The sequence below is a fragment of the Podarcis raffonei genome, chromosome 5 (assembly GCF_027172205.1).
Source record: "Podarcis raffonei isolate rPodRaf1 chromosome 5, rPodRaf1.pri, whole genome shotgun sequence".
NCBI lineage: Eukaryota > Metazoa > Chordata > Lepidosauria > Squamata > Lacertidae > Podarcis > Podarcis raffonei.
This window is the reverse complement of record NC_070606.1, coordinates 77,142,645-77,165,587: the sequence shown is the minus strand read 5'-3', so window position 1 is coordinate 77,165,587 and position 22,943 is coordinate 77,142,645. Positions and strand designations below refer to the sequence as shown.

At 42.2% G+C, this 22,943-nt stretch overlaps 1 protein-coding gene across 2 annotated transcripts in view; it reads right to left on the bottom strand.

Annotated features, from left to right (window-relative positions):
* The window catches only part of AGTR1 (angiotensin II receptor type 1), a 52,553-nt gene that overhangs the window by 5,480 nt on the left and 24,130 nt on the right, over positions 1-22,943 (bottom strand). Inside the window, exon 1 of one of the 2 annotated variants that reach the window (XM_053390244.1) lies at positions 10,865-10,940. The exons of the other annotated variant lie outside the window; for it this stretch is intronic. The gene's annotated coding sequence lies outside the window, so the exon portion shown is untranslated. Of the gene's footprint in view, positions 1-10,864; positions 10,941-22,943 lie in introns of those variants that run through there. 2 annotated transcript variants of the gene reach the window in all.

Sequence of the window (22,943 nt, the reverse complement as noted above, 5' to 3'; positions counted from 1 at the left end):
AGGAAAATGAGAGTACCCCTTAACATTTTTTTAAAGAAAAAAAAAGCACTGGACTGACCTAAGCAACCTGGACATTACATCATGAAAAATGTATGAAATGTTGTTCTTTCCACTGCAGTATCTTATCAATGTAAATGCCAAATATAGCACAACTGCTAGATCCCAGATATCTTGGTGTTCTGTTTAGGTTATATTATGGATCAAAATAATCAGCATCTGAGTAACATTCATAGGCTATGTTTTGGCTGCTCACTGGAGACCAAGACAAACAACGCAATTAAATACGTTTTTAGTGAATCACTTAAGAGGTCGTCTTGGATCATGGAAGTTTAATAGCTGTTAATGAAAACAAAACCTCTTGGCATTCAGAAACTTGTCTATCTGAACTTACGTGGATCTCTTGCCAAAAGTTAATTTGTGTCTGATTAGCAAGCATATTGGCTTTATTCTTAAACTCACTTTGGGTATGCTAAGTCACTATGATTAAATAAATATGAGCCAAAATCAATGAACCAAACATGTTTTCTTGCTGATTGTAATGGAATAATAGTATGAAGAAATTGTATATTTGGGGTGTGTTGCCTGTAACAGTAAAGTAGTTAGTTGTTCCATTGGCAGAAGCAGCAGCCATGTATTGTGAATTCACACAAGATCTGTTCACATGACATCATACACCCTGTAATCACATTCCTGGTTGGTGCAGGTTCAGAAGGGTCTTTTGAATAGTTAATAGGTACAAACTGAGTTTTACAGGATCCCAGAATGTGTGGACTGATCCTCTAGACCAATGATGGCCAAACCTGACCCTCCAGCTGTTTTGGGACTACAACTCCCATCATCCCTAGCTAACAGGACCAGTGGTCAGGGATGATGGGAACTGTAGTCCCAAAACAGCTGGAAGGCCAAGTTTGGCCACCACTGCTCTAGACATACAGTTCATACTTGTGTAGGGTTTGTTCACAAGGTCTGTTGAATGCATGCACCTCAGGGTGGGGGTAGTGGATACCAACCTGCCTTACCTACATTCATTCATGTGCATGCCATGTCATGTGAATAGGACTTTAGTAAGAGATACATAAAGAGAGTATAATACTCAGCAAAATGAGCAGGAGGGTATTTCTGAAGCAAGTGAAGTAATAGACACTACTATCTAAAGAGAGGGCCCCCTCTTAAAACCATTAAATCCAGAATTTAAAAATTTAGGGGTGTGCTCAACTAATTTTTCAATGGGTAGGCCCATTGAAATTCATGGTCATGACTAATGTAGGGCCATTAATTTTGATGGATTTAGTTAGTTGATAAAAGTTAGTTGAACACCACCCTTAGAATTGCCTAACTGCAGCACTGGTTGAAGCTATATTTATTCCTGGATAGAAACTTGACTGCACTCTGTGATTCCATGGCTACTTGTTGTTTAATTGACAAATTGTGGGGGTGCAGTATTGCAGAAGAGCATGTTAACTCTGAATATCTGCAATGACTCCTGGATATAATTCCATTATAGCAAAAGTGTTGTTTCACAGAGGACGAGTGCTACAGAATGCACTTATATTACCTAAGGATCATTCAGTTTCTTAGGAATTGCGCTAGCACTGAATACCTAATTATGTGTAACTGAATATCAAACTTTTGTCAAGGACCACAATTTAATTTCCCCTATTCATGGGAAAGTTGACTGTAAATTATAGTTTAGGAACCTCTCAGAAAGAATCTTTGTTATTTTTATGAAGTTTAAAAAGTTAAGGCAGATATTTTAAACGGAGGTTTCTCAATAATTCCTGCTTTGAAGAAATAAAGCAATATACTGGCCACAGAAGGTCCCATTTTAGGGTTTTTAAACATGTGCAACATTTGACACACCCTAGTGCCAAAACTATTAGCCTCATTATTAATCAGGATTGCCTTTCAGTTTGCCACAAAAAAGAATAAAGAGAATTGCCTTTTGGCGAATCATAAGGCTGCCATCTCATCATGCTTTTAAAACTCTATGATAACACTTTAAGGAGCCATGGCTTGCCCTCTCCAAAGAATTCTGGGAGCTGTGATTTGCTAAGGCTGCGGAGAGTTGTTATGAGACCCCTGTTCCGCTCCCAGAGCTATACTTTTCAGAGTGATTTAAAAATCAATCCTTCTTCAAGGGGTACTCTGGAAACTGTAGCCATATGAGGGAAATATAGGCTTACTTTCAGCGGCACTACTTGGGAATTAAGGTTCCATTGGGTCACCAGCCTCTTTTGGCCAGCAGACACAAATGGAATTTTGGGTGCATGGTAGAACACACTCGAAATCAGGGGTGCTTCTGGACTCCAACTCCCACCAGCCCCTTCCCAGAATGTCTGATGGTTGTGGCTGCACTCCAGCAACATCGGGGTCACAGGTTCCCTGGCCCTGTTCCAGATGATGCGGTGAATGAACTACCGTATTGGCCTGAATATAAGCCGCACCTTTAAAATTCAAGGGGGGGGGGAGACAATACCCGAATATAAGTCACTCCCTTGAAATTCCACAGGCACTCACACCTGTAAATGACAAATGTAGAAGAAAATCCTACTGGTACTAGAGTGGCCCCGCAAGTGGCTTAAACACTTTGACACGATCAACTATAACATCCTTCTGGACCGTCTAAAGGGGCTGGGAGCTGGGGGCACTGTCATACAGTGGTTCCACTCCTTCCTCCTGGGCTGTGTCCAGAAAGTGGGGAGGGGATGAGTGTTCAGACCCCTGGGCTCTCACTTGTGGGGTGCCTCAGGGTTCCGTCCTCTCCCCCATGCTTTTTAATATCTATATGAAGCCGCTGGGAGAGATCATCAGGGGGTTTGGGCTGGGTGTTCATCAGTATGCAGATGACACCCAGCTCTACCTCTCCCTTAAATCAGAACCAGTGAAGGCGGTGAAGGTCCTGTCTGAGTGCCTGCAGGCGGTTGGAGGATGGATGGCGGCTAACAGATTGAGGTTGAATCCTGACAAGACAGAAGTACTGTTTTGGGGGGACAGGGGGCAGGCGGGTGTGGGGGATTCCCTGGGGTAACTGTGCCCCTGAAGGACCAGGTGCACAGCCTGGGAGTCATTTTGGACTCACAGCTGTCCATGGAGGTGCAGGTTAATTCTGTGTCCAGGGCAGCTGTCTGCCAGCTCCACCTGGTACGCAGGCTAAGACCCTACCTGCCCACGGACTGTCTCACCAGAGTGGTGCATGCTCTAGTTATCTCCCGCTTGGACTACTGCAATGCGCTCTACGTGGAGCTACCTTTGAAGGTGACCCAGAAACTGCAATTAATCCAGAATGCGGCAGCTAGACTGGTGACTGGGAGTGGCTGCCAGGACCACATAACACCGGTTCTGAGAGATCTGCATTGGCTCCCAGTACGTTTCCGAGCACAATTCAAAGTGTTGGTGCTGACCTTTAAAGCCCTAAACGGCCTTGGTCCAGTATACCTGAAGGAGCGTCTCCACCCCCATCGTTCAGCCCGGACACTGAGATCCAGCGCCGAGGGCCTTCTGGCGGTTCCCTCATTGCGAGAAGTAAGGTTACAGGGAACCAGACAGAGGGCTTTCTCGGTAGTGGTGCCCACCCTGTGGAACACCCTCCCTTCAGATGTGAAGGAAATAAGTAGCTATCCTATCTTTAAAAGACATCTGAAGGCATCTGAAGTTTTTAATATTTAATGCTGTATTGTTTTTAATACTTGATTGGGATCTGCCCAGAGTGGCTGGGGAAACTCAGCCAGATGGGTGGGGTATAAATAATATTTATTTATTTATTTATTTATTTATTTATTTATTTATTATTATTATTATTATTATTATTATTATTATTATTATTATTATTACTACTACTACTACTACCGTTTTGTAGCACCATAAAGGCAAATCAATACCGCACTGTCAATACCATGTGTCTGTTGCAGCAGTGATATCGTAAAAGCCAATTTTTGTAAGGTTGCGAATTTAAGCTGAACTTTAACTTTTCACGGTTGGAATTGGGGGGGGGGGCGTGCATCTTATATTTGGGCCAATATGGTATTATAATCTGCTGAATAAAACTACCTTAGTTTGGAATTTTGAGGGCATGAAATAAGAGGACCATGAACTTTCAGAGAAAGTATGCCACTGAGTTCCAGTTGCTGGGGGAAGGCTATAACTTTCTTGCCCTGGTCACTTTCCTAGAGACCCCTGGTTGGCCATTATGGGTGGGAAACAGGTTCTTGTTTGGTCTGCTCAAGGAATCTTTGTATGTCCCCATTCAGATGTTGCCTATTTTAATTGCACAAGATAATATCCTTCAATATGTTAAGTCCTGAAACCAGGATGTGTGTCTTCCCATCCGTGCTCCTGTGTGAGTCATCTGATCCGCTTGAGACCACAAAAGACACATTTCTTGAGGGGCGCTCTCATGGTGCCCCAAAATGTGTGTTTTGGGGTGCTGTGTGAGATCGCAGCCCTGAAAAAGGTGCTTTTTCTGGGGTGAGATCTCGGAGCAAAATTGCGAGAGATCACAGCACCCAAAATTATTGCCATGCTCTTGTGAGGAAAAATGGGGTGTCCTGGTTTTCCCAGGACATTTGGAGGGCATGCAAGGTATAGTGACGGCCTTTCTTGTTTGCTCATTAAGAAATACTATTTGGTATTGTAGATTCCTGGAACAGGACAGCTGTGTGACTTTCTCACGATAAAGTTTAAGTGAGATATTTTTGTAACCTTATCACCTGTATGACCTTGCCAAGCTATTTGTTTGAGGTTATATTACTTTGAGAAATAACGGCCAAGCGGCCCAGTGTCTATGCTGCACTGAGGAACTATTGCTAAGATCCAAATTGGATTTTTATAGTCAAGGGAACTTCTAACGCTTCCAAAGGTAGCACCGATAAAAGATGTTCTTCAGGAAATCCACAGCTGTTGCACTGGTATGAAAATCTGAAAGCAAGTGAAAAGCTTAACAACTGAAGCAGAAACACATCCTTTTTGAAGTGGAAAATCAAGATGGCAGCTACCACCAATGTGATGCGGCATAACAGCTTGGAACATACCTACGCCTTGCACTAAATTATCTCCCTTTCTTTGCCAGGAAACATGAAGATTTAGTTATAAAAACTGTAGCATGGTGATTTCTCCATTTACTGCAATACATTTCATTTACATTATCACTAATCTAGGGAAAGTGCAAAATTTCTCTAGACAATGCATGAAAGACACTTAAATCGGGAGGAGCATTCGTTCTTAAGAGCCGACCAAACGATCACAAACATTTCACGGCTGCATTCTGGGTATCAGTGATAGTGGCAGATTACCCAGCTGCAAAATTCTGTGCTGATCAAAATACCTATGTGATGCACTCTGGATCTGTTCAAACCATCAATAGTTGTCCTGTATTTCATTGAGAGGTAAATTGCGGAAATTTGCATTCTGTAACCATAATGAACTTTCCTCCCCCCCCCTTGTTTTTTAAATGTTAGCTAACTATAGAAAAGGGAAAATAGTGAAATTGGCCTTGACCTTTTCAAAGATATATTAAAAAACAACAGCTTTGTATTTTGATAGATCACCCTGTAATTAGTTATTATAATGAAATTAATTTAATGAGCTTTGCAGAGCTGTGTAGAGTCTACACAGCAATTAAGCAGGAACATAATTTAATTTGTGTTTTCTTTCATCAGGCTTCATATTTGCTTCTATTTCCCATCATGCTCCCATTTTGTTGATTAACTATAACAAATACACTTAAAAAGAGGTCATAAAGGGAAATTTTCAGGATACAACCCGATCTTCTTTTCTTCATGAATGTTTAGAAATGCTTTAAGAAATGACAGTCCAAACTTTTGCACACTTACTACTAAAGAACAGAGACAGGCAAAAGTGTCAATTTTGTTTTCTCAATTTTTTAATCTTAAATTCAGTTCTCCATATCAGTTTTTAATGTGTGTCTTTGTGCTTTTAAAGGTCTCATGAAAATATAGGCTTAGTGCCATTTAGGTTTCCTACAGATACTTAAGATTCACCGTGGGGAGGCCTTAAATCTAAACTTGCTTGTAGAAACAAAACATTAAAAATATTGTTCCAGAGAAGAATAGTGGCAAAATGCCTTCCTGACTGAAGTAATAACTGCAGGGCTTCTTTTGGCTTTGGAACTTGTGAAATGCAGGCCAGAGAGAGAGAGAGAGGTTACTGGATATTGCTCTCATTTTAACATGGAACCAATGCCTCAATCTGATCTATATAAATGTGCTGCCTAAAATATAGTCACTGTAACCTTTCAAAGGGGGACGCGGGTGGCGCTGTGGGTAAAGGCCTCAGCGCCTAGGACTTGCCGATCGAAAGGTTGGCGGTTCGAATCCCCACGGTGGGGTGCGCTCCCGTCACTCAGTCCCAGCGCCTGCCAACCTAGCAGTTCGAAAGCACCCCCGGGTGCAAGTAGATAAATAAGGACCGCTTACCAGCGGGAAGGTAAACGGCGTTCCGTGTGCTGCGCTGGCTCGCCAGATGCAGCTTGTCACGCTGGCCACGTGACCCGGAAGTATCTGCGGACAGCGCTGGCCCCCGGCCTCTAGAGTGAGATGAGCGCACAACCCTAGAGTCGGACACGACTGGCCCGTACGGGCAGGGGTACCTTTACCTTTTTAACCTTTCAAAATCAAGCAGAAGAGTGGCCATTACAGCTAGCTGGATTACCAAGCTGTTACTTGCATCCCATGGTTGGTTGCTACTTGGAAATGAAGGTCTTCCAAATGCCACAGCACAGCCTGAAAATACTGGGATGGGCGCAGAGATGCATCTGCCAATGAAGGGGGATTTCCCCATTGGAGGAACTGCTTCTGGATCCAACTCACGGTTCTCTAAAGATACACTAGAAGCCTCCACCAGAGAATCCAGTTAAAATTATTGTTGTGAGGGTGGGTTTTTCTTGGTCATGGTAGGGGCTGGGAGTTAGGCTGTAGACGCGAGTTTCTTCTAATTCCTGGATTCAGTAAGCCTTTGAATCTAATGGAAGATCCCACTGTTGAATTAGCCAAGCAAGGGCCACAATGCCCCTAAGTATAAGTTGGTATAAGAAGTTTGCTCTGTGCCAGAGGGCAAATGGGTGGCCCCCTCCCTCACCTGGTGGGTCGTGAGAAGGACAAAGACCAGAATTGGGTGTGTGAGAGAGCTGGACTAGAAGTAGGAAGAAGGCAGGAACCAGAGAGTGAGAAACATGCTTGATTCCTGCTTGAATCCAAGACTTTGGCTATGGTAGAAGAAATACCTTCTGGGGTGTTATATATGTGAGCCCCTCTTACATAGTATATAAATAAACCATATATCATATACAGTGCTATTTTTCTAGAAAAAGAGGTGCTGGAACTCACCATGAACACCTCCTTTGTTTTCTTATTATGGCAATGGCGCCAACCTGAGACGTGCCGGAACTGAGTTCCGGTGAGTTACAGCTGCATATATATAATAAAGACACCACAATGTTGTTGGAAAAAAACCCCACCTGTTTTATTTAAGGACAAGGGAAAAGTCTTGAAAGTTTGTGGCAACAATGCTGGTTCCAGTCTCACACTTTTCTGCACTTGCCACTTATAGTGTTACAGTTGCTGTTTGATCCAACATTTTAAAGAGCGACTTTGTAGCTGATTGTCTGCCACTTTGGCCATATGTCATTGTTATTGGAGAGTGGCGGCCCATCCGCACTACACATTCAAAGCAGTATCATATCACTATACACAGCCATGGATCCCCCATCCCTGAGAATCCTGGGAACTGTAATTTGTTAAGAGCGCTGAGAATTATTAGGAGACCCCCTATTCCCTTCACTGAGCTACAATTCTCAGCATCTAAGCATCAATCCCTCTTTCCAGGGAATCATTTCAGAAGACTAGCTGAATAAAGACGATGAAAAAAATCTGAACCCCCCCCGAAGTCATACCAGTATAAATGACAAATGTGGAAAGCCCCCAAAGTAAAAATAAAAATAGAACAGTAGATTAGTTTTTGTTTTTAACTTCCTGAGTAAGTATTCTGATAAAAGGTCAAAACTTCTAGTTGGCAAGACTATGACAATCATCACAATTATAGATGCCAAACTGCTTTTTATATGCTGCTGTTATCTTTTGACTAATGCATGTGATGGGTGCAAATTAATTCCATAGATATACAATTCCAACTGGAACCCTGGCAACAATATAATAGTAGTAGATTGACCTCTTTTTAGGACTGGCAAGGCACAGAAAGCTTTTGTTAACAGAGCAGACATTCAAGCAAGTATAAATGGTGGTGTGGGGGGGCTGCTTGAGGCTCCATTTTTCAACAAATTATCTGGGGAGCTGCTAATCCCTGTTGTACATGACTGTCCTGTTTGACCTTTTATTTTTTTTTATTTTTAATTACAATGATTATGATAAGTCACTGATGAGAATGTGCTGCTCAGACTGTTCCACCAACCATTATTTAGCACTCTACTCATTTCCTATGTTGGACGATCATGCCTTCTAATTAAACTGCCTGAGATAACAGAGGAGGATGCTGGGCCTCTGCAAGGTAAACAGCTCTTTGCTGAATGAAAAACGAGATGCCAGTGACTGCAGCTTCCTGCGAGAACTTCATTAACCGTAATCATGTAACCGAACGCCACAAGCCAGATTTCAAGCTCACATAAACTTGCAGTGTTTGCTTTCTGACAAGGACTTTTGAGATAGCAAGCAGCCATGGAGCCTGTTGAAAGGTCAGCAGAGTGCCATGACTCTCTTTTGCAAATGGAATGAAAGCGTCACTCTTTGTGGGTGCATATATGGTTGGCGTCGGGGACGCGGGTGGCACTGTGGTCTAAACCACAGAGCCTAGGGCTTGCCGATCAGAAGGTTGGTGGTTCAAATCCCTGTGAAAGGGTGAGCTCCCGTTGCTCAGTCCCTGCTCCTGCCCACCTAGAAGTTCGAAAGCACGTCAAAGTGCAAGTAGATTGGGAAGCTAAACGGCATTTCTGTGCACTGCTCTGGTTCACCAGAAGCAGGTTAATCATGCTGGCCACATGACCTGGAAGCTGTACACTGGCTCTCTCAGCCAATAAAGCGAGATGAGCGCCACAACCCCAGAGTCGTCCACAACTGGACTTAACTGTCAGGGGTCCCTTTACCTATATGGTTGGAGTATGTTTCTTTTTTCCACAAAAGTGGCAACAGTACATACCAACTTCATTCTACAATTTCCTCAGTGAAGAATGGAAACCATTCGGCAATATTACTGAGCCAAGTATATGGGTGGTTGGGTGTCAGTGTGGGCATATCATTCATTACAATGGAAGAGGACCACCCTTTCAACACTTCCCCAGGGTTTATTGTGGAAAGGCTGATAAACTCTCTAGGCCTAGTAGTTATCCATAACTGTCAAGGTTTGCCCATGTACAGAAAATTGTCCTCAGTCTAATGGGCTTCAGTAGACATCACCACACAACAAATCCTGATTGGCTACATATCATGATGACATCATTATGTCCAGTTTCTTATCACTGATTGGCCAGGATCACTTGAGGAAGAATGGGGTAGGGGAGAGCTTCCAAGTGCCCAACAAGCAGAATAGGAAAACAACCGGAAAGCACAGGCTGTAAACAGCCACAAAAAAGTTAGAATCAAGATTTTGGACAAAGATGCCAGTAATCATTATTTTCAAAGTGAGAAGTGATGCCGAAGAACATTTGAAATATGTTTATTAAGAATAGCTTTAAGCAGTGCTATTTTTATGGAAAGGAGGTGCCAGAACTCACCATGAACGCCTCCCTTTTTCTATTATAATGGCAATGGCGCCCACCTGAAAAGTGCCGGAACTGAGTTCTGGCAGGAAAAAAGCCCTGGCTTTAAGTATTCCCCTCCCCTAATTAACTAGGGATTTTGTTCCCTTTCATCCATTTCTGGTTTCTTTTCCCCCTAGCTGTCCCTTTAACTGCTGCAGTGAGAAACATAATGTTCTGAGTTCCTTGCTGCAGTTATCTTGTATGGCTAGAAGCAATAATGCACCAAAATAAAAATATTTACTCCCACAATTATTAATCCCATGATCCTAAGGTTATCCTCATTTCCTGTATATAAACACACCAGGGCCAGCTAGTGGGGAAGAGTGTTCTCATGGACCTGACAATTAGCAATAGCACCAAAACTTATGTTTCCTGTTTCAGAAATATGAGCCTTGGGGGTTCATAATGCTCATCTCAAATATGAGATGAGCGCTGCAACCCCATAATGAATCTCTGGCTTGGATTTTAATAGTGGGAGGAGAATTTAACTCCTTCATCCACACTGCTTATACAGCCCTAGATCTTCCTAGCTCTTGCCCTTCAGTCCTCCAGATTCTCAATTCCTTCTCACCTGGCTACTCACCCTGGCAATAGCAACAAGTGGTTAGAGTGATGGACTAGGTCTAGGGAGATATGGCTCCACATTCATGAAGCTCACTGGGTGAACTCAGGCCAGTCAATAACACTCAGCATAATCAGGGTTGTTGTGTGTGCTTGTCACGAGAAAATGTGGGGTTTTATAAATTTATTATTATTATTTTTAAAATGGATGGATGGGAGGAGAGATATGCCAGCCTGCCAGCCCCTCCAAACTGTTCCACTGAAGGTTGCAAGGGTGTCATGCTGAATGGCATAGGCTGTGATGTAGGGGTCGGAGCGTGAAGAGTGGATCCTTAAAAACTGAACAGAGGCATCTTTTGTGAGTGGCAGTTCTGTTCATCAAAGGGGTTTCCATCAGATTTGTGAGGGTTTCTCTTTTCTCCTCAGTCCTCATCCATTCTATTCAGCAGGGGCCCCCAGCTTCTACCTGTCCCATTATAAGCACTTAACTCTGTATCCAACCCAGCATGCTCAACATTAATGCCATAATGGAGTCCCTACTTCAGATGTTCAGGCTCCATCATCATTACCACCCCGAGACAACTTCCGTGGTTTGATAGAGGTTTTCTGGTGTTGTTGAAATGCTTGCTGGATTTTTCTTTCTTGGGATGAACGGTGGGAAAGGAGTAATGAGAGAGAGAGGGAGAGAGGGAAAGAGACAGAGAGAGGCCTTCTATCATTTGCCTGTTTAGCTCAGTATTGTCTACACAGATTGGCAGCAGCTTTCCAAGATTCCATGCACAAGACATTTCCAGCTCTACCTGGACAAATCTGCCAGTTTTCTCCTCTTTCCAATCTTATATCCAGTTCTCCACATTCCACAACAAAACACCCACCCACCCCACTCACACACGAAAACAAAGATCACCACAGCCAATCACAAACAAACAACCACACCCTAGGCCAACCCCAACCTCTCTCACCACCAAAGGAACACAAATGAACAGCACGAGCAACGCTGACACCAAACCCTACATACATTAAGCAAAATAGAAACATCGCCACCCGACCCCCCACCCCCACCCATCTTCCCCCCTCCCCCCCCTAATGTCTCAACAAATGAAACTGATTTGTAAAAATGTCACATGGAAAAAATATGAGAGACATGACACATACTTCTGTAAAACAAGAAAATCTTTAATAATAATAATTTAAAAAATCCTCATGGAAGTCCATCAACATTTCAGTGCACATTTCTCCTAATCAACTTATTTTGTATGCGGTTTTGACTGATATGCACATATTTGTAAAGCAATTCCCCTAATATAATGCATTTTTGTATTTTTAAAAAATGCATTTTCGTACAGTTTCCCCTAATGCATTTTTGTTTACTTTAATTGGGCTGGAGAGCTGCACTGCTGGAGAGGGTAGAATTTTGAAGGATGGTTGTGCTTCAGTATGCAAATTGTTTCAAAAAGTGCTAATTCACTAGATTTGCTTTTAAATGTGACCCGAATAGAATTTCTCCACTATCCCTACCTGGAAATGCCAGAAATTGAACTTGGGAACTTTTGCATGCAAAGAATGTGTTCTTCCATACGCCACAGCCTTGCTTAGACGTATGGAGTAGGTTTTTGCTGAGGATTTGGAGGAACCCCAAGGCAAAGCATGGTGCTTTGGACGGATTCTGGGCTTTGTCTGAGGTGAAACAGGATCTGAATGAGGCAGCACAAACTAAGCTGGGCTTTTTTTCAGCTGGAACTCACCGGAACTCAGTTACGGAACCTCTCAGGTGGGCACCATTGCCATTATAAGAGAACAAGGGAGGCGTTCATGGTGAGTTCCAGCACCTCTTTTTCTACAAAAATAGCAGTAACTAAGCCAATGTTACTTTTTTAATTGCAGTGGTACCTCGGGGTAAGAACATAATTCGTTCTGGAGGTCTGTTCTTAACCTGAAACTGTTCTTAACCTGAGGTACCACTTTAGCTAATGGGGCCTCCTGCTGCCGCCGCACGATTTCTGTTCTCATCCTGAAGCAAAGTTCTTAACCCGAGGTACTATTTCTGGGTTAGCGGAGTCTGTAACCTAAAGCATCTGTAACCTGAAGCATCTGTAACCTGAGGTACCACTGTATATTATTCTTAGTGCTGATGTGTATGGCTTTTTACATACCCACCCACACTTATTTGTCAGTCCCCACCAAGGATGCCTCCAATAATAATAATAATAATAATAATAATAATAATAATAATAATAATACAGCATTAAAAACTTCCCTAAACAGGGCTGCCTTCAGATGTCTTTTAAAAATAGGATAGTTGCTTATTTCCTTGACATCTGATGGGAGGGCGTTCCACAGGGCAGGCACCACTACTGAGAAGGCCCTCTGCCTGGTTTCCTATAACCTCACTTCTTGTAATGAGGGAACTGCCAGAAGGTCCTCAGCACTGGATTTCAGTGCAGGCTGAATGATGGGGGTGGAGATGCTCTCTCAGGTATACAGGACCGAGGCTGTTTAGGGCTTTAAAGGTCAGCACCAACACTTTGAATTGTGCTCGGAAACGTACTGGGGCAGGTCTGGAGGAGGGATATTTCAGGATATGTTGTGCTGGTGTTGGGGGCTCGGCCTTCTCAGTCATTTAAAAACAATCGCATATCCTCACACCTCACAGTTTCAAGGCTGCCAGGAAAAGTAGCTTTCAGCCACAAAATGCCTGGCTGAACAGGGATGGTTTTAGATTCTCCTGAACGTTAAAAACGAGGGAGACAGGTGCATCCCAGGGGGTAGACGGGAACATTAGCACAAATGGAGAGCCACCACCAAGAAGGACCTGCCATGGCTCAGTGCCACCACCAGCAGGGCCACAGTTGTGAATCATAGGGTTTGAGAAGGGTGATATTGTGGAAGGTTCTCTTTTAGGTTAATTGTTTTACTTCCAGCAAGGGGGGGGGGCGTTGCTGGTCTTGAGGTCCCCAGGCTTTGGATGGCCTTGTGGAGGGACAGAGAAGTAGAAACTGAAGAACCTCATTCAGAAGTAGCTCACCAGGTAGGGTGGAGCCGCTATGCTAGATTCCCAACAGAAGGGGAGAAGGGGCAAAATACCAGAGAGATTGTCATTGGTTTCCCTGCCACTCTACTCCTCCATGTCTCCCTGTAAGCAACAATGACCAACCTGCCAGGAAGCTAGCATAGTCTCTCCACCCCATCTGGCAAGACATTTCTGACCTTACTGAAGATGTGAAAAATTGCACTTGAGTCCTGGCTTCTTAAACTGTTGAAAGGAGAAGACAGCTTACTTTGTGTCCTCTGTCGGAAAATGCCTGCTGAAAGCATGACTACAGGAGAGTTGAAATAATGATGATCTTCTCGGTTAGAGCCACACTCCTTTTCTTTTGACCGTTAAGTTGGGTGCAAAATGAGGATAATTATACTATTATCCAGAGCAAACTGGCTTTCAACTGCTTCAAAATCTATTTCCCCTCAAATACATGACTTTGACCACTAGAGGTCTGTATTTCATACTTTAGAGAGACAGAGAGACGGGGGGGGGGATTGTTTTGCTTTAAAAAGTGAATAATCATTGCACAATACTAGTATTTCTGAAATTTCTTCATAATTCAAAACTAATAATAGCTGGGAGGAGAAACTTGAACCCAGTGTAGATTGGAGGGTTTAATAGACCATTTCCATCTCTAATTACTGGAATTTTAGTATATTCTTCATTTACTGACATTTAACCGAATATCCTGTCCTAGTAAATTATGGCCTGAGATTTTGACATCTGCTGCTATCAGGCCACTAAGAGCATGTAGTCCATAAACATCCTGAACCCAATTATGAAAAAAATGTGGACCTGTGCCATAGTAAAAGGGATATGTGAAAAAAGGGAGAGATTTCACTAGAGCTGCAAATGAACGGTACTGTCACAAAGGTATTATATTCTGTATGCTTTCTAACACTCAGGACCTTTTGTTAATTAAACAGTGGAGTCCCTCCACACCCATACAGAGCATTTTTAAAAGATAACTGCAAGCCTATTTGCCATACATATTTTTTCTCATGCAGTGCCTTACAGTGCAACCATAACTAGGTGCACTCAGAAGTAAGTCCTGTTGAATTCAGCGAGGATTACTCCCAGGTTACTGGGGTTAGGACTACGGCCTTCTGCATTTATTGTTAATAAATAAAAATAAGTTGTTATATTAAGGATTTCAATTTTATTTTATGAGAGACTCATCTCTTTAAACATCTATTTCTTTCTTAAATGTATAGCTCACTTCTTCACCTCATGCTTTTTCCAAAGTAAAAGTCTGCTGGGTCTTCTATTGATTTTAAACTATAAAGGACTCATTTATATCACTTTCAGTGAAATCCTATACACGTCTTTTTCAAAGTAATATCTCTAAATTTGAAGTCAGCCCCACTGAGTTCAATGGGACTTGCTTCCCAGTATGTGTATGTGTGGTTGGTTGTACTCTTAAGACCACAACACTATGCATGCTTACCCAGAGGTAAGCATGCACATACACCAGGACAACACCAGCATGAGTTTGACCCAACTGCGGGAGGCAGTGGAAGAGAGGAGTGCCTGGTGTGCTCTGGTCCATGGGATCACGAAGAGTTGGACATGACTAAATGACTAAACAACAACAACAACACCCGGACAACACCATTACTGGCCCCAACAACATCAAACATACCATCTCAGGACTATTTAATTGCTCATCTTCTAATATTGTATATGACATCAAATGCCAACAGTGCCCTTCAGCTCTCCATATTGGACAAACAGGCCAAACCCTATGCCAAAGAATAAATGGACATAAATCTGATATCAGGAATCACAAGACAGAGAAACCAGTAGGAGAACACTTCAAACTCCCAGGACATTCTATACAAGATCTCAAAGTAGCTGTCTTATTACGAAAGAATTTCAGAAATAGACTGGAAAGAGAAGTTGCTGAATTGCAACTTATTACCAGACTAAAAACCATGGAAAGACCTGGTCTGAACAGAGACATTGGATTCTTATCTCATTATACATGATAAAGCTATTTTTAGCCATCTCACCCCTTGCTTTTTCCTGTAAAACCAATTGCAGTTGTTAACAGTCGTCAACAGGTTTACCACACCTATCAGCCAATCACCCATTCCCACCACCCTTCTGAGTAATACCCCTCCCCACCCTCTCACTATATATAAGGGTTTGGTGACTTCTGCTTCAGTGTATCTGAAGAAGTGTGCATGCACACGAAAGCTCATACCAATGACAAACTTAGTAGGTCTCTAAGGGGCTACTGGAAGGAATTTTTTTATTTTGTTTTACCCAGAGGTAAGTTCCAGTGAATTCAATGGGCAAGTATTCATAGCATTGCAGCCTCGGATCCAAGGAAATTACACCAGCTTCAAGTCATCTACTCAACCCACCACTCTTATTTATGCCAACACCATCTCTCCACGTTGCACCCCAACACTTTAGCACCGTACTTCCCCAGGCCCTAGCTCAGTTCTTTCTTCCTCACTTAAGTTTGGCAGTTCTTCAGGAAGAAGGGCAGAACAATCCTAACTACAGGATGCTGGCATTAATTATGCCAGCCTAAGTTCCCCCTATTCCAAACACTGTTCAGGAGCCTACGGCAGGAGCTAGATCATCAGGGGGTTTGGGCTGGGTGTCCATCAATATGCGGATGATACCCAGCTCTACCTCTCTTTCAAATCAGAACCAGTGAAGGCGGTGAAGGTCCTGTGTGAATGTCTGGAGGCGATTGGAGGATGGATGGCGGCTAACAGATTGAGGTTGAATCCTGACAAGACAGAATTACTGTTCTTGGGGGACAGGAGATGGGGTGGTGTGGAGGACTCCCTGGTCCTGAATGGGGTAACTGTGCCCCTGAAGGACCAGGTGCGCAGCCTGGGACTCGCAGCTGTCCATGGAGGCACAGGTCAATTCTGTGTCCAGGGCAGCTGTTTACCAGCTCCATCTAGTAAGCAGGTTGAGACCCTACATGCTTGCAGACTGTCTTGCCAGAGTGGTGCATGCTCTGGTTATCTCTTGCTTGGACTTCTGCAATGCACTCCATGTGGGGCTACCTTTGAAGGTGACCAGGAAGCTACAACTAATCCAGAATGCAGCAGCTAGACTGGTGACTGGGAGCGGCCGCTGAGACCACATAACACCAGTCTTGAAAGACCTACATTGGATCCCAGTACGTTTCCGAGCACAATTCAAAGTGTTGGTGCTGACCTTTAAAGCCCTAAACGGCCTCAGTCCAGTATATCTGAAGGAGCGTCTCTACCCCCATCGTTCTACCCGGACACTGAGGTCCAGCACCGAGGGCCTTCTGGCAGTTCCCTCACTGCGAGAAGCCAAGTTACAGGGAACCAGGCAGAGGGCCTTCTTGGTCGTGGCACCCACCAGATGTCAATGAGAACAACAACTACCAGACTTTTAGAAGACATCTGATAGCAGCCAGGTTTAGGGAAGCTTTTGATGTTTGATGCATTACTGTATTTTAATATTTTGTTGGAAGCCACCCAGAGTGGCTGGGGAAGCCCAGCCCGATGGGCAGGGTATAAATAATAAATTATTATTATTATTGTTATTATTATTACTGATTGAGCTAGTAGGCAAGTGTGGACCTGAGTTTCAAAGACGGCCCTAGGCAATGTGACCGAGCTGAATGCAGTTTGAATAATAGAATTGTAGAGTTGGAAGGGACCCTGAAAATCATCTAGTCCAACCCCCTGCAGTGCAGGAATAGGCAGCTGTCCTGTACGGGGATTGAACCTGCAACCTTGGCTTGGGATAAGAATAAGTACCTCCTTACCCCATCCTGCTCTTCCCCGGAGTGCCCTGTTTTGGGGTCTTATGCTGGCAGAAATTATGCTGTTTTTTATTTTTTATTTTTTTATAATATTTTTTATTACGTTTCTTTCCAAATTTTATACATTACAAACAAGGAGTTTACAAGAAACCATTTTTTTTTTTTTAACAAAAATCCCAAATTGGACTTCCCCACCCCTTCCGATTCTGCGTTCTTTATATTAACAATGTCAGCAATTTGTTACCTTATGTCATACCTTATTGTAACTTTTACATGTTATGTATCTATATTCAATGTATTATGTCAGACTTTTTATACCTTTAAAATAAACGTAACATGTTCAATTTCATATTATCTCCTTTTCTCTTTTATCACTTAGTTTACTATTTACTTAATCATAATTGCTAAAGCGTATCATTTTCAAATCATGCACCGTCTTAAGATTCATACAGTTTGTAATACTTTTGCAAGTAGTCTTTAAACTTTTTCCAGTCCACCTCAATTGTTTCTACATCCAAATCTCGGATTCTGCCGGTCAGTTCAGCTATCTCCATGTAGTCCATCAACTGCGTCTGCCATTCCTCCAGCGTGGGTAAATCTTGTGTCTTCCAGTTCTTTGCGATAAGTATTCTTGCTGCTGTACTAGCATACATAAACAAAGTTCTGTCCTTCTTTAACACTTTCTGGTCTACCATGCCCAACAGGAAGGCCTCTGGTTTCTTGGGAAAGGTATACCTAAATACCTTTTTCAACTCATTGTAAATCATTTCCCAGAAGGCCTTAACCTTTGGGCATGTCCACCAGAGGTGAAAGAAAGTCCCCTCTGCTTCCTTACACTTCCAACATTTATTGTCAGACAGGTGATGTATCTTAGCTAACTTGACTGGGGTCATGTACCACCGGTATATCATTTTCATAATGTTTTCCTTCAAGGCCGTACTGGCCGTGAATTTCATTCCGGTGTTCCATAACCTTTCCCAGTCTTCAAACATAATGTTGTGTCCAACATCCTGTGCCCATTTAATCATAGCAGATTTAACTGTCTCATCCTGTAAATTCCACATAAGCAGCAAGTTATACATTCTAGATAACAGCTTTGTCTTTGGTTCTAACAATTCTGTCTCTAGTTTCGACTTTTCCACCTGGAAACCAACTTTTTTGTCCATTTTGAAAACCTCTTGAATTTGAGCATAATGTAGCCAGTCTCGCACCTTATTTTTTAGTTTGTCCTGGCTCTGCAACTTCCAATTGTCTCCAATTTTTTCAGTCAATTCCCAATATTTCGGCCAATAGGCCTCCATATTGGGTCTTTTTCGGGCCTTGGCCTCCACTGGTGATAGCCACCTCGGAGTTTTGCTCTCTAGTAAGTCTTTATATTTCATCCAGACTGCAAAAATTGCTTTTCTGACAATGTGGCTTTTAAACAATTTATGTGCTTTAACCTTGTCATACCATAGGTATGCGTGCCATCCAAAAGCATTATTAAAACCTTCCAGATCTAGGACATCGGTGTTTTCCAACAAAAACCAATCTTTCAGCCAGCAGAAGGCTGCAGCTTCATAATACAGCCTCAAGTCCGGCAGGGCAAACCCCCCTCTTTCTTTCGAATCTGTTAATATTTTAAACTTTATTCGGGGCTTTTTGCCCTGCCAGATAAATCTAGATATATCCTTCTGCCATTTTCCAAAACAATCCACTCTGTCCACGATCTGTAAGGTTTGAAACAAAAATAACATTTTCGGCAACACATTCATTTTTATAGCTGCAATTCTTCCCAACAAGGAAAGTTTCAATCTTGACCAAATTTCTAAATCCTTTTTAACTTCCAACCAACATTTCTCATAATTATCCTTAAATAAATTCAAATTCTTGGAGGACAAATAGATCCCAAGGTATTTCACTTTTTTAACCACGTTCAGTTCTGTTTCTCTCTGAAACCCCTCTGTTTCTGTAATTGTTAAATTTTTGGTCAGAACCTTAGTTTTTTGTTTATTCAACCTAAATCCCGCCACCCGACCAAATTCAGATATAAGTTCGAGAACTCTTTTTGTACTGGGTTCTGGCTCCTGCAGTGTCAAAACTAGGTCATCTGCAAAAGCTTTCAGTTTATATTGTTTCACTCCGACCTCTATCCCTTGTACCAACCGGTCCTCTCTGATCATATTCAATAGCACCTCCAGGACTGAAATAAATAACAGAGGGGATAGAGGGCACCCTTGTCGTGTCCCTTTTTCAATTTTAAATTCCTCCGTCACCACATTGTTCACTATTAATTTAGCTTTTTGTTCTGAATAGATTGCATGTAATCCATTCTCAAACCCCCGTCCCACTCCCATCCCCTCCAAGTTCTTCTTCATAAACATCCAAGATATATTGTCAAATGCTTTCTCCGCATCAATAAAGATTAACACCGCCCTTGTGTTCCTGTTAGTCTGCAAAAGTTCTAAAATGTCAATGATGTTTCTAGTGTTCTCATATAAATGTCTACCAGGGAGAAAGCCAGCTTGGTCTTTATGAATTACTTCATTTAAGACTTTTTTAAGTCTATTTGCCAAAATGTCTGCAAATATTTTGTAATCCACATTTAGGAGTGAGATGGGACGGTAGTTTTTAAGCTGAGTCTTTTCAGATTCTGACTTAGGTATCAATGTGATGAAGGCTTCTTTCCACGTTTCTGGTGCCCTCTTCCCATCCATAATCTGGTTACATACCTCCAACAAAGGTTGTATCAAATAGTCCTTCAGAACCTTGTAATATTTGGAGGTAAGTCCATCCGGGCCTGGAGATTTGCCTAGTTGCATATTCTGAATGGCACCTTCAATTTCCTGTGTGGTTATTATAGAGTTCAAGATTGATCTTTTATCTTGAGTTATTTTTGATAGTCCATTTATCTTTAAAAATTGATCTATCTCTGATTCTTTCTGGGGCCCCTGTGCATACAATTCTTTGAAGTATCTGTGGAAGCACCTCCTAATTTCTTCTGGTTTCTGTACGGTCCTTCCATCAATCTCTAGATTTGTTATCGTGTTTAGCTTTTGTCTTTTTTTCAGCTGCCAAGCTAGCAGCTTTCCACATTTATTTGCTGATTCAAAAGATCTTTGCTTCATCTGTTTTATTTTCCATTCAATCTCCTGATTGATCAATTTTGAGTATTCTGCTTGGTGGAATTTAATTTCTCTCAGCACCTCCTTGGACTTTGGTTTGGTTCTCAGTTTTTTTTCTCCTTGGTGTATTTTCTCCAATATTTTGTCCTTCTTTCCGTTCCAGAGTTTTTTCTTGATTGAATTCTGTTGTATCAGAAACCCTCTCATAACAGCTTTACTTGCGTCCCAGATCGTTCTTTTTTCAACTGTAGTATTCAGATTTATCTCAAAATAGTCCTTTAATGTTTTTTGGGCCTTTTTCACCATCTCTTGATCTCTTAGTAGTGTGTCATTCATTCTCCATCTGAAGGAACCGGGTTGAGTTAATCTAAGTTCTATTTTCAAGGCGTTGTGGTCGGAGCATGTTTTTGGGCAGATTTCCACCTTTTTAGTCTTGGGTGCCAGCCCCCTGGAGGTCCAGATTTGGTCGATCCTTGACCAAGACAGGTGGGCCTCAGAGAAAAAAGTTCCTTCTTTACCTAGGGGGTTCTTTGTCCTCCATATGTCGATCAAATCCAGATTGTCAGTCAGTTCGAAAAAAGTTTTGGGCAGTCTGCCATCAGATGTTAAGTTTTGGTTGTAAGACTTATCCATATGTGTAGACACCACTCCATTCATATCTCCCATCATTATGATGTTAGCATAGTCCAGATAGTCCAGCAACGTCTCATGCAGCTTCTTGAAAAATTCTGATTTCCCGTCATTTGGGGCATAAATTCCTAATATCAATATTTTTTCTCCTTGGGTTTGAATTTCAATTGCCAAAATTCTTCCTTGTTCATCCTTAAATAGAAATTTGGGTATCAGGCTCTCCTTAGCATAGATCACCACTCCTCTTTTCTTTACTTTGTCAGACGAAATAAATTCTTGGCCTAATCTTTTATTTACCAAAACCTTCCTGTGGAGCCTGGTCACATGGGTTTCTTGTAGGCAAATAATGTCCAATTGTTCTTTCTTCAATATGTGAAATAACCTCCTTCTTTTCTCCGGGGAATTTCCGCCATTTATATTCCAACTGAGTAGCCGCAGAGACATCCTGAACTATTCTGCTACACCTAGAGCGGTGTATCTTCTTTCTCCTCTGGTTCCGAAGGTGCAGGTATTGCTCCACCTGGGTTGGGTATAGGCCAATTAGCTGCTGCTTCTTTTTGGAGGTCTTCTCCGTGGTCGTGCTGGAACTTTTGTAAGTCCTCTGGTGATCTTATTTTAACCTTCTTCTGTTTGTAAGTGAATGATAGCCCTTGTGGGAACTCCCACCTATAAGGAATTGTGTTGAGTCTCAGTAACTTAGCCAAATCTGAGTAGGTGGCTCTCAAGTCCAATAACTGTTTAGGAATATCTCGATAAATTTCCACCCTTTTCTCTTGTATCACAATTGAGTTTTTGAAGTGTAGGCCTAGTATTTTGTCTCTCTCCTCCCTTGATCTCAAAGCTATTAAGCAGTCTCTGGATCTATCTTTTCTTACTAATCTTCCCAACCGAAAAGCCGATACAATTTTAAAATCAATTTCTTCTTTTAAGTCCCAGAACTTTGTAAACTCTGTTGTCAAAAGTCTTTTCAAATCTTCTTGTTCAATTTCTGGGACTGCCCTTAGTCTAAGGTTGGTCTCGCGATTTTTCAATTCCACCAACGAAAGATAGGTTTGTTGGTCCCCTATCTGTTTATGAAGAGGCTTGACTTCCGCTTTAACTTCCTCGACTTCTTTTTTAGCTGATGTTGCAATTTGAACGGCTTCCCCTGCCAGTTTACGATTCTCTTCTGTTGCTCCTTGCAATTTTTCAATTGCTTGAGTATGTTGGGAAACCTGATCTGTCAATTTCTGAATCGAGGATGTTGCTTGGTCAATTTTTGTTGATTGGTTATCAATTTTTTGATTTATTGCTGACAGTTGTTCCAAAACTTGTTTCAGTACTGCCTCAGCTCCTCCTGCTGCCATATCTTCCTCTTCAGATTTTTCAGGCTTTTCGGTTTCTACTTTTTGTGTCGCAAGCACAGCTGGAACTGATAATCTACGTCCCTGAGTTAAAGTTGTTTGCAAAAGCTGTGCTTGCTTTTTTGCTTTCTCTTTCTCCTTAGCTTCCTTAGCTTTGGCTGCTCTTGTCTTTCCTGTGCCACTCATCAGTCAACGTTCAAGGTCAAGTGTTGTAATCCCATGGGAAAGGCAAGTCCAGAATTAAAAACAGTCTATTGAGAGAAGGTAAACAAAAAAAACTTTCCCAGGCCTCTGTATTCCCAATGCCCTCTAGGGGGAGTGCCACCAAAGTTTTAGTAAGAAGAAGGTAACTTTCCCAATTAAAGTCTCTTTGTTCCAACTTTAAAAACAATTTTAAAAGCAAATTAGTTCCAGCACGCTAAAAAAAAGGTCCTGCAGAGCCCTTTTCAACATATAACAAAGTTCCAGCAAGGTGCCTGCAATTGTATCCACTTCAGCTAGATGAGCTCAAAAGTTACAAAAGTATCTGGAAGCTTGCAACAGTTCCGCAGTTTAAACAACTTTACCCGGCCACCCGGGAATTTGGGGTTAGAGTCTTCCCTTGCCCTTGGGGTGTCCGCTCCAGGTCAATTTTATACTGTATTTATTCTTTAAAAGTAAAATTCAAATGTGCACGAAAGTCCCGATTTAAAGCTTCAAAGCTTCCCTGTTCACAGCGCTTTCCGCTCTTTAGACC